The following is a 9,368-nucleotide window of genomic DNA, read 5'->3' as shown; positions in this document are numbered from 1 at the left end:
TTCAAATTTTGGCATTTGGATTCACGGCCAACAAAACATAAAATACATTCCTAGTATTCACTGTAATACGTGAGTAGACTTTGTCCAGAATGGTCCTTGTAAGGCATTGGTTCCCAATCTTTTTCAGTTACTGTACCACCACCTTCATTTTGTTCTGCCCAGAGTGGCCCTGAAGTACCTCCTTGTGTGCATTTTACCAGCAGTCCTTTGGTCTCATGAGTCTTCTCAAGTACCCCCTGTGGGATAGGCTAAATACCCCCAGGGGTCCCAGTACCCATGGTTGGGAACCACTGTTGTAAGTAAACAGTTTCACTGATTGGTATGATGTCTGGTAAATTTGTTTATAAAATAAAACATTTACTAATAGGATTCATGTTTGTATGCACAGCTGTCTGTGTGTGTGTGTGTGTGTGTGTGTGTGTGTGTGTGTGTGTGTGTGTGTGTGTGTGTGTGTGTGTGTGTGTGTGTGTGTGTGTGTGTGTGTGTGTGTGTGTGTGCATACATGCATGCGTCTTTGCGTGCGTGCATGCATGTGTGGTTCACCTGTCGGCTCTTTTAGGTGTCTGAAACCAAGAGGAGCTTTGAGTAAGGTGGACGTTTTCACTTAAAAGCTCACTCTCAAACCTTTTTAAAGAAGAAGGAGCAGAGGGACTAATATGAAGGTCTTCAGAGTCTGTTGACTGTATTGCTTTTATCGACCCCTCCTGTTATCCACTATGGAAATCTACTCGTCATCTTCCCAAAAGCCCATCTATGGATGGGAATTGAAAATAAGCTACACACACTGTCAATTTTAAATGTTATTTTACTGACAGTGATCTACTTACAGTGTCTGAAAACTGTAATGTAGAGTATATGTTGTCTGAATACATTTTGGAAGGCCTACTCTGAAGACAAACTGAATTGGTGATGCATGGTCAGGTGTCCAAGTGATATTTTGCCATGCCTTCTCCTGACCAACAAATACTGCATTACCAAGATGATGTGGATATCTGTTTGTCGAAAATCTCATTCCAAAATCATGGGCATTAATATGGAGTTGGTACCCCCTTTGCTGCTTTCCATTAGATGTTGGGACATTGCTGCGGAGACTTGCTCCCATTGAGCCACAAGAGCATTAATGAGGTCGGCACTGATGGTGGGCGTTTAGGTCTGGCTCGCAGTCAGCGTTCCAATTAATTCCAAAGGTGTTCGATGAGGCAAGGGCTCTGTGCAGGCCAGTCAAGTTCTTCCACACTGATCTCGACAAACCACTTCTGTATGGACCTCACTTTGTGTATGGGGGCATTGTCATGCTAAAACAGGAAAGGGCCACCAAACTGTTGCCACAAAGTTGGAAGCACAGAATTGTCTAGAATGTTATTGTATGCTTTCACGTTAAGATTTCCCTTCACTGGATCTAAGGGGCCTAGTTCGAACCATGAAAAACAACCCCAGACCATTATTCCTCATACACCAAACTTTACAGTGGGCACCATGTATTCGGGCAGGTAGTCTTCTCCTGGCATCCGCCAAACCCAGATTCGTCCGTTAAGACTGCCAGATTGTGAAGCATGATTCATCACGCCAGAGAACTCGTTTCCACTGCTCGAGTCCAATAGCCCAGCATTACATCACTCCAGCCGCAGCTTGGAATTGTGCATGGTGATTCTTAGGCTGTGTGTGGCTGCTCGTCCATGGAAATCCATTTCATGAAGCTCCCTACAAACAGTTACTGTGCTGACGTTGCTTCCAGAGGCAGATTAGAACTCAGTAGTGAGTGTTGCAACCGAGGACAGACTAATTTTAGCGCAAAGTGCAAAGTGCTTCACAATAACAGTACTTACAGAAGCTCTAGCAGGGCAGAAATTTGACAAACTGACTTATTGGAAAGGTGGCATCCTATGACAGTGTCACATTGAAAGTCACTAAGCTCTTCAGTAAGGCCATTGTACTGCCAATGTTTGTCTATGGAGATTGCATGGCGGTGTGCTCAAACGTATACACTTATCGACAACGGGTGTGGCTGAAATAGCCAAATCCACTAATTTGAAGGGGTTTCGACATACTTTGTATAGACAGTGTATTTATCTTACAAACTTTCCACATGAGCAATACAACATTTTAGTAGCTTTTTGTGTGATTTTCCTTGTTCATCAGTGCATCAATGTTTTGTTACTTGTCATGTTTTGTGTTTTTTTTTGTAGTCCCCAGAAAGAGGAGCTGATGCTTCTGCAAAAGCTAATGATGATCCTGGTAAGGAAATACAAATAATAGTGGGATTTGGAAGATGTTGAGATAAGAACCCTTCTCTAGCCAAGTGATAGTGAAGTATGTCACTGCCAAAACTGGACTACAGTATACAGTATCGCTCACACAGCTGCTTTGACACAGAAATGTGTCATCACCCAGACATGAAATGTTATGAACCTACTAGCCATCTCTCTCTCTTTCTCTCTTTAACTGAACATGCAATAAAGTAAATATAGTCAGAATAAATGGTGTTACTGTAGAGCTGTCCTTTTCTGTGTATTTCATTTCACACATATTTGCACAGGGAAATGACATTCTACTTATCTTATGTAGTCAAGGATTATGTATAAATATCAGGTTTCTGGATGGCTCTTGGATATTGCACCATGAACCTAACCCTTTACGCTTTGGGCCAATGCACGTAAAGAAAAAAAAATGATGAAGCGGCAAACAGATGATTTCATTTTGAAATGTTTGCTTATTTGTCAAAATTGTCAATTCATTTCGGTAAGTGAATTATTGATGATATTGTACATTGTAAGTGCAGATGCATAAAACAAGGGCTCAACTAAAATACCAACAGATTCTTCTCAGAGTTGATCTACACCTGATCAGTTAACTAACCCAGCAAGGGTTAGACTCATAACCCAATCACGTGATGCGCTGAGTGGATATCCAATGTAAAGACACACAATCCATAAAACTCCTCCAAACCTCATTAGCCAATTAAACTCATATTAATCCTCCTGGCATCTTAATATGTTATCAAGAACAATAATTATACTTCTTAACTTGATTCTTGTTCTTAATTTGGAGTTTCCTTTTAAAATGTTTTGAGAAATATCAATGTATTGCATGTTGTTTACCATAGTTTAAAATACCATATCAAGCTATTCTTACACTGTGATTACACAGTACCTAGCAATGTACTTATTATTATGTAAACAGTATTAACAACACTTGATCTAAAGTGTGACTTTTGCTTCGAACTGCAATGCCTTGAGAGGTAACAAACATGATCCATTTGAAGACTTTTGATTTATTTTGCTTATTGGCCATGCGAAAAAAGCAAAGTTTCCCTGACGAAGGTGCACATGTCGCATGCTAGAGTTAGGCGTTTCACCGACTGATCTCTTGGATGAGGAGAAATTGAAACTGAAGAGAATGCGAAGAAGCCGCAGGGGATCCCTGGCTCCCCTGTCGAGAACGTTATGAACTTGTCTAGGAGACTGAAATAGAGGACACAGGGCTAATACAATATTTATCATTCTCATTGTGCCAGCGTAGACACAAACAATGTATAATGGATCAAATATCTTTGCAAAACAGTGTTCTCATAACCTTTACCTTTAGGCACTTTTTCCTATTCTTTCAACCATGATCTAATTGCATGTGTGTTGCAAAAACCACGTTGCGGATCAAAACCGTCACAGGTTAATAAGTACCTTGTTCTGGTGTGTGTCAAGATATCTCCACTTCCAAGCCCACTTTTGCCTGGAGTGAGTAAGCATCTTCAAAAGGATGGAGAACTTGTTTTGAACTACAAGCAGGTTTGTATTCTCCCATCCTTTGTTATACTAATCATCCCATGGGCAAACACCGTAGATAACAAAGGATGGAACAACAAGCCGTTATCTCGCAAGAAAACAGGAAAACAGATATCCCCATTGTGCATAATTTAGCTGTGCTCCCATTTCTTTTTACCAATACAGAGGAAGAATGAGGTTGTAGTCTCTGTAAGAGAGATAGAAATACTCATTCTTGCAGTCAATTTGGTACAGATGGACATCTATGGATAATGTTCAAGTCTTCAAGATCACTTACACTCCTAGAAAAAAGGTGCTATGTAGAATCATGAAGGATTCTTCGGTTTGTCCCCATAGAGGAACCATTTTTGGTATTAAGTAGAACCCTTTGCAGAGGGTTCTACAAAGAACCATCTATGTAGGGTTCTTTATATAACCCCCTGTAAATGGTTGTACCTAGAACCCTATATGAAGGATTCTGCCTAGAACGCTCTACGAACGTTCTACCAATAACCCTTTAATCATTTAAAGGTTCTTCCTAGAATCTTTTATGAAGAGTTCTACCAATAACCCTTTTATCTTTGAAGGGCTCTTTCTAGAACCCTCTATAAACGGTTCTGCTGAGAACCCTTTTATCTTTGAAAGGTTCTTCCTACAACCCTCTATGCACAGTTCCACCAGCCTTATTAGCATTTCAAATTATACTTTTTATGACAATACATTACATAGAGTATATCAAAAGGGCTTTATTTGAGGGCCTACAGTAGTTACTGCATACCATAACTTCTGGTTTACAGACCACATTAGGTATGCAAGTCACATTATTCTGGCTTGCAAAGTGATGTGTAATTCCAATTGGATCCAACCAAAGTCAGATAGACGTCTTCTGAAATGGACCTGGGGCTTTCTCACCTGGACCCGATAAGCATAAATATATTTTTGAAATTTAGAGACACATTCTTGATGGACCCGAGGACAACTAGATTTGGTTCCGTATAGACCTGCTCGGATCCAGACCCTGTTCAATCCGAGTGAGGGAAGCAGCAGAAAATTCATTTTTTAAGACACTTTATTAACTGTAGCTGATAGAGGGAGAGAAAGGTACCGCTCTAGTAGGTGGGGGAGGGGCTGTACTGTGAGCGAGTGACACAGGAGCAGGGAGGAGGGAGGGAGAGACAAGAGACAGCAGCCAACCAAGCCGACTCGCACTGTAGTAGACGAATAGCTACCAGAAATAGGTTATTTATCATCAAATATGATTACGTACTACCTGTCTTGACTGGCTCAAACTAGGTGAAGCTAGTTAAGCTAGGCACTGCAGCCTCAATTAGCACTTTCTCATCCTACAGTTACAAATAACAACAACTCCATTCAAAATATTAAGAGGCAGCCTACATGTTGGCTCTCGGTTGTTGTAGCCTATCCTTCTCCTTTGACTTTGAATTCCAGTATTTTCATTCCATCTTCCACTGATTAGAAATCTATATTTATTTTATTTTACCTTTATTTTACAAGGTAAGTTGATTGAGAACACGATCTCATTTACAGCAACGACCTGGGGAATAGTTACAGAGGAGAGGATGGGGGATGAATGAGCCATTTGTAAGCTGGGAATAATTAGGTGATCATGATGGTATGAGAGCCAGATTGGGAATTTAGTCAGGACACAGGGGTTAACACCCCTACTCTTACAATAAGTGCCATGGGATCTTAAGTGACCACAGAGAGTCAGGACAAACGTTTAACATCCCACCCGAAAGACGGCATTGGTACTGTGGCATTGGGACATTTTCTTTTTTAGACCAGAGGAAAGGGTGCATCCTACTGACCCTCCAGCACCACTTCCAGAAGCATCTGGTCTCCCATCCAGGGACAGACCAAGACCAAGCCAGCAGTGGGATGCAGGGTGGTATGCTGCTGGCCTATCACTAAACTTTTGCCATACATGGAGGCTCTATGACTGTAGCCTATTGCCACTTTGATGACTTATGATTGGCCAACAACAACAACAACAACCTATACGTGCCAAGCTCCCCTCTCTTGAAAAGCAACAAGAGCAGCAGCATAAATGATAAAATGTCTCTCTCTCTCTTTCCCTAATGCAGCAGATCTGTTCAGATCTGTACGGGCCCATTTAAAATTACACATACCCGAGGCCCGTGGCAATCAAATCAGATCAGACCCAGACCCGTGACATTCTTTAAAATTCTGGATCCGAACCTACTCGGTTCCCGGATTGGGTCTCGTGTTTTCGGTTAAAATTGGGTCTGTGAAGACCTCTAGAGTGAGGATATCCAACAATGGGAAACTTTTAATCAAAAGCAACCTGCGTTCAGAATGACTGCCAGGGTAGGAAAGATTGATTAGTGAGACTACCCAAATCATCTAAACAGGAACAACCCTCTCAGTTTTAGGTGCAATAAGTCCAACTACTGATAGATTGGATTAGTTTAGAAAAATATACTGCATGTTAATTATCTTTGTGTAGCATAACATTAATCAACCAATCTATCTACATGCAAAAACACACATATTGAAACAAACAATTCTGAAAATCTACGTGCAGTAGAGCATGCCGATAAATATGGTAATGAAGGGTATGGTTTTTAGTGTTATACTCTATACAGAGTAAAAATTACACAATCATGCTCAACTCTGGTTATTAACACCAGCACTGGGGTTCTTTCACACCACTGAGTGTTAAGTAAATGTAACTCCTGAATCAACACTAGACATTTTACACACAAAAAAACTTGCCAATTTGCTCTGTACCACACAATCCATTCCTGGTTCACTCAGACTCTCTTCTATTCTCCTACTATCCACTCCTACTACAATAAAATGACAGATAATACTAATTTGAAAGACAGAAATCATGGCAAAGATCTCAACTATGCCAGTTGTTGTAAATGTATATGTATATGTACTGTATATGTAAAATTATTAAGGGGATACCAGATAAATGCTAAAATAGTTCCATATAGCTACAGTTTAAAACATTCTCACACCTATCTTTTTAAATGTATCAGATTACTCAAACTCCTGATGTTGAAGTTTAAACACTGATGTAAACACTAATTCTCAGGCACTTTTTGAAAGAAAGAAAAAAATTACAATCAAAAACTCTTCTTGCTTTCCGAAGAATCCTTTTTGCTTTCCAAAGAATCGTCAATGAACCCTTTCTTCCAGTTCATCAGGTTCTTGGTACTGTAGAACCCTATCCAGCCGCAAAGATCCATTTTGGTTCTTTGCAGAATGAATACTGTCCACCTTTGACATGAAGTGTATTATCCATATTGGATGAATGGTTGTTTACACTTACACAACCAATAAGTACACCAATTCATGATCAAGAAAGAGTCGTCACCGTGGTCATCCGCTGTTTCTAGGAAAAAACAATACAAAAATATCTCAAAATGTAATGAAGGACTTACCCTTGAATAAAAGTCCTAAAAAAATGACAAAAAGGTTACAATTTCCTAGTGTCAAGTGAAGCTCAACATCATACACATCACAAAGTCTAACATGTTTGTGAAGACAATTCATTCACTCCTGTTTCTATCATGTGTCGAACTTCCTCCAAACAGGACACCTGGCTGTGCTATTCAAACCCTCCTCTAATTGAATGCCTGTCAATTCACTTCCTCTAAAGATTGAAATTCTGGCCTTAGTCTTTGTTATCCGACATTGTTTTCCTTTATGTTAAGAAACAAACAACAAGAACAAAAATGCAAAGAGAACTTTATGGGTAACAATTGTTGAACTGAAGGACGTCTTGCAGAGCAGCAAACCATTCATTAGATGTTGGAGTGCCTGTATTGTGGGCTTGGGTGAAAATAGCGCTCAGGTCCGGGCAGTAGGGCTGAGAGGCTGGTGTGAGACTGGCACAGCATTTGATTACTGCACATTGGTAAGGTAGAGGGTAGGCTGCATTGAGGAAATCCCAGATGACCCTTGGGGGACTAGAAGAGAGCGTGATGCACCAAGAAGCCAGACGAATGATCCCCTGGGTGAGACGGTGGCTGTCAGCTGCCCCTCTCTGCATGACCTGACCACCCTTTAGAATACACATGCCATTCCACCCTCCCACCAAGACAGTTCATCAGCTTTCCCACAGGCCATCTGTAAATCTCTCTTTGACATTCAAGTAACTCATGAGACCATGGAAACTAATAGATAAATAGCGAAGAAGGTAGACTTAGTTAAGCTCTGTTTCTTTTGGCATTGAAGGTATGTACTCTCATAAAGGGCGGTTGTACGTTTTCTTTTAAACGGTGCTGTTTCTTGAATGCTCATTGACCCTTGCTTTGCAAGTCTCTAACCATGCCTCCAGAAATGTAAAAGCTCGCAACTACTGGTCTACAGGATACATTCCAACTGAGAAGCAAGTGTGACAAGGTTTAATTGAACCTTTATTTAACTAGGCCAATCAGTTAGGAACAAATACTTATTTACAATGACAGCCTACCCCGCCCAAACTGGACGATGCTGGACCAATTGTGCACCACCCTATTGGACTCCCAATCACAGCCTGTTGTGATACAGACTGGAATTGAACCAGGGTCTGTAGTGACACCTCTAGCATGAAGATGCAGTGCCTTAGACTGCAGGGCCACTCAAGAGCCAGGTAGACTTGCAAATTAACATGTTTGCATGCATTGCTTTATTTCAGTTACAAACATTCATCAAGCCCCATACCGCACATTCAGGTGCGCACATAAAAACAGTCAATGTCCATAAAAAAGGACATTAGGATTTTTTTGAATGTTTTCTCGTGTGACACGGTAAAGAAAGACTGAAATTATGAGAATGGACAGTTTGATTCCATATACTGTATTGAGATTCAAGATATTGATTTCCTCAAGATATTGATTTCCTGATTAAAGGGTTGCTCAAGAGTGCAGAGAGTGTAAACGACCTCCTTCTAAAATCCTCAATTCAACGCTCACTTTGAAAAGTACTCTCAATGTCAAGGCAGTGCTGTTTTTAGCTGTAAACAGTGACAAGACTCGAATAAACAATCTGCCACGGTTCACTCTGTATAAATAACTAACTTTCATCTACTGTCAATCTTAATACAAAGCTCCAATTATCCAGTCTTTACTGGAGTGGAAAGAATTGGTTTATCCATACTTGCCAGAGAACCACAGAAGTCCGCTAGCTCACTGGGTGAAATCATTTGACTTCTTTATAGTTGCTCCATTGGAGTTATAATCTTACTGTTTTGTCTGTTGGGAAGTACTGCTGGGACCTAACAGGCTTAATGTAGCTTATTGGTAGAGAATGGCGCTTTCAATGCCAGGGTAGTGATTTTTATTCCCGGGACCAATCATATGTACATAATTGTATGCAAGCATGACTCTAAGTTACTCCTGTAGGTCTAAGCCCTTAGATGGTGATATCTAGATGGACCATTTAGATATTTGATTTAGAATTTTAGGACCCCTGTAAGTATAAAAGAATATGTACAAATTATTTGATCAAACATTGAATTTGGCATTAATGCCATTAGCCCATAGAAACGAATTGAATACATGGAAAAGGTACACCAAAAATAAATCAAAAGGAAGTATGGTTTGAAGTGTCTTACCTGTACCTTAGAGATATAGG

The sequence above is a fragment of the Oncorhynchus nerka genome, linkage group LG27, assembly GCF_034236695.1.
Source record: "Oncorhynchus nerka isolate Pitt River linkage group LG27, Oner_Uvic_2.0, whole genome shotgun sequence".
NCBI lineage: Eukaryota > Metazoa > Chordata > Actinopteri > Salmoniformes > Salmonidae > Oncorhynchus > Oncorhynchus nerka.
The sequence above is the reverse complement of the archived record's forward strand: the minus strand, read 5'-3'. Positions refer to the sequence as shown.